Source organism: Triturus cristatus, chromosome 2_2 (assembly GCF_964204655.1).
Source record: "Triturus cristatus chromosome 2_2, aTriCri1.1, whole genome shotgun sequence".
NCBI classification, from domain to species: Eukaryota; Metazoa; Chordata; class Amphibia; order Caudata; family Salamandridae; genus Triturus; species Triturus cristatus.
In genome coordinates this window covers 205070225-205073610 of record NC_140582.1, presented here as the reverse complement: position 1 = coordinate 205073610, position 3386 = coordinate 205070225, and the positions used below count along the sequence as shown (strand labels likewise).

The 3386-nt window shown below is 43.4% G+C and overlaps 1 long non-coding RNA gene across 1 annotated transcript; it reads left to right on the top strand.

Annotated features, from left to right (window-relative positions):
* Positions 1-1270: 1270 nt before the first annotated feature.
* LOC146862023 (uncharacterized) lies at positions 1271-1817 on the top strand. Its single transcript, XR_014978363.1, has 2 exons — positions 1271-1370; positions 1616-1817. It is a non-coding gene; the product is annotated as an uncharacterized LOC146862023 (long non-coding RNA).
* Positions 1818-3386: the final 1569 nt, after the last annotated feature.

Genomic DNA, 3386 nt, shown 5'->3' with positions numbered 1-3386 from the left:
GACGGTGTGAGGAACCCGCACTCGGTGACAGTGTGAGGAACCAGCACTGGGAGACAGAGTGGAGAGCCAGCACTAGGAGACAGTGTGAGCAACCAGCACTGGGAGACAGTGTGAGAAGCCAGCAGTGCGAGACTTTGCGAGGGACCAGCACTGGGAGACAGTGTGAGGCACCAGCACTGGGAGACAGTGTGAAGAGCCCGCACTGGGACACAGTATGGGGAACGGCACTGGGAGACAGTGTGAGGAACGAGCAATGGGAGACAGTGTGAGGAGCCCGCACTGGGAGACAGCAGTGTGTCTAACCAGCATTGAGAGACATTGTGACAAACCAGCACTGGGAGACAGTGTGAAGAACCAACAGTGGGAGACAGTGTGAGGAACTAGCATTGGTAGACAGTGTGAGGAACCAGCACAGGGAGACAATGTGAGGAGCCAGCACTAGAAAACAGCGTGGGGAACCATCACTGGGAGACAGAGTAGACAGCCAGCACTGGAAGGCAGAGTGAGGAACCAGCCCTGGCACACAGAGTGAGGAACCAGCACTGGGAGACAGTGTGAGGAACCAGCACTGGGAGACAGTGTGAGGAACCTGCACTGGAAGACAGTGTGAGGAACCAGTCCTGCGAGACAGTGTGAGGAACCAGCTCTGGAAGAAAGTGTGAGGAACCAGCACTGGCACTTATTTATAATCAAGAACTGGTGGCAGTTTGAGAATCCTGCACTGGTGGACAGTGTGAGAATCCTGCACTGATGGACAGTGTGAGAAGGTGACCTTGGTGGGCAGCACTCAGCGCAAGCACTGGTGGGTGCCTGCTAACCCTCATGTGCTACAAAGCAGCCACTAAAAAAAAAAACCTTCTAAAAGACATTTAGAAGAGGTTCTTGTTTTTCCTGATTAGTGCCTCTTGTGCAAAGTTAAGATGTGGCACATATATTAAAGCAGCGCTACTTCTTTTTTGAGGGTGCATGTTTTACACAAGCACTAGCGTTATTTTTCGACATCAAGGGAAAGCGGGGCATTTTAATGTAGTTATGTGGGGGAAGTTCTCCAATGCAATGTGGGTATTAATAACTAAGTGACATCATGTAACGGCAGGCTCGTGTTTTGATTACAGCTTGATTAAGTGCATTGTGGGGATCGTAGTGAGGAAGCACGATCTTTGAACAAAAGGAGAGTTGGTATTGGTCGAGTATGAGGGGTGGAGCCTAATTTTATTAATTAAAAGGTGGGGGAAAGTCAGTAACACGTGAACTGCTTTCTCTGTAGAGAGGAAAAAATACGATGGGAAGTTGAGGAAGACGGAACCAGTCATGAAAGGAATGAAAGCCAGCTCGGTTTAAAAGAGAGTATTGTGCACTTAAACAGAGTAGTAAGTTGTACGTAATGGGGAGCATCGTTCTTGATGTAAGTTATAATGTTGATAGCAAGTTAGAAGGGGAGATGAAGGCCACAGGCTACATTGTTGCATTGTTTAATCACGTTGACAGAGGGAAAACGCTGTGCGGGGTCATCTGTAAAACATGGAAATATTTTCTTGCATGATGATCATTGCTTTTGAAAAAGTAGAGATTTTTAAGAGCACACAAGCTAATGGTACTGTTCTTTTATTTGTAGTAAATCCCTGACGAAAGGCCACTAAAGGCTTGAAATGCATTGGGCAGAACAGCATTTATGACTGAGGATATTTGATGGATTCTAGCGTGTGCAGAAAAAGGCCTGGATGGGCATATCTGTCGCATGAGAAACAATATTGAAAACATCAGCATCTTTCGTGTGTTTTGACAAGAAGAATAAAGATAAACAAATTTCTGAACAATTTTTGGATTACTTGGAATAATTATTTTGAAACTATAAATAGAAATGTGTGAAAATCACGCAACGCTCTGCGCCTGGTAAAGGAGTGTAACTTCACTTCATTCAACTGCCGTTAAAAAATCAATTTTGCCAACTTCCTGCATCTTCATTTAGGAATTTCTATCTGCAAGAAGAGGACTTTCTGTATTTTTCATAGGCGCAGCAATGGGTACCACTAGAGGAGTAATTGTAGTATGGCAGGAGGAGGGAGCTGTGTTTGGCAGCTGTGTTCCTTCCAAGTTCACAGGGCAGGGTTTAGTGTGAGCTATTGAGGTCTCTGCAAACTCCTGCAGAAAACAACAGATTTTTTTCTTTAGATTTTTTGGGGTTCTATTTCTTTTTAATGTTTTCTCTCATAGCGGCAGTAGTGATAGTAGTTATGGTGGTAGTAGTGATGGTGGTAGTGGTGGTGGTGAGGGTGATGGAGGTACTCATGATGATAATTTTGTATTGGAGTGGTGGCTTTGGTAGTAATGAGAGAAGTGGAGGTGTGATGGAGATAGTATTGGTAATGTGTGTGGTGACAGTGATAGTAATGGCGATGGTGGTGATAGTTTGGTGTTGGTGGTGGTAGTTGTGGTGGTATTGGTAGTAATGGTAGAAGTGAAAGTAGTGCTGGAGACAGTATTAGTTATTGGTGGTGGTGAAAGTGGTAGTAGTGGCAATGGTGGTGAAATGGCTAAGCATTGAACATAAACTATTGGCGAAGCTGCCAGTACTAAACATTGAAAACAATTAGCACTTGGCAAGGATATCAGAGGAGCTGCTGGGAGCTCAACATTGAAAACAAACATGCTTTACACAAGTGTGCCTCAGTGCTATGCCAAAGAACTCAATATAGAATATATTTGCTTACAACCTGTCTGCAAGAAGGAATAACTGAACCTTCAACCTATCTTTAAAGAATATAGGAACAACGTGTTAAAGAAAAAAAGAGAAACGTAGCACCTCGGAGGGTATTTTAACCAATCACAGTCTATACTCCTATGTACAGACAAAATGCAGTCACTCAACTTAAGTGACAGTGCAATTAATTTAGACAGGTCATGTCCATGAAATGGGCTACAGAAGGCTGAACTAACTTTTGATCCGCAACCAATAACTAAAGGCTGACCCAAAGCCCCTATGTATATGATAAAATATAATGTATTGTTTTTTTTAGATCACATAAGACTTGCAAAACTTTAAAAGTCGTCTAAGGCCAGACTTAAAAAGAATGCAGGTGACATTACTAGAGTTAAGGGAGCAAGCCAACATTATTGTTGAGTTCATGTAAACTGAGCAGAAAGAAATGGTGCAAAGTGCTAACAAGGCCTGATCCAGAGCACTGCGGCTATTCTGCCTTGTGCCACAATCTGGCAATACTCCTCAAAAGAAAATCAATATAATGGGAAGAACTGCTTTGGTACTTTTGATTAAAATTGAGTGGAAACTGTTCTAAACAGGAGACCGACCAATTTTCATAGAAAAAGAATCATCCAGTTTACAATGATGTGCGCTCCTACATGCATGCAAAGCAAATATGAGTCCT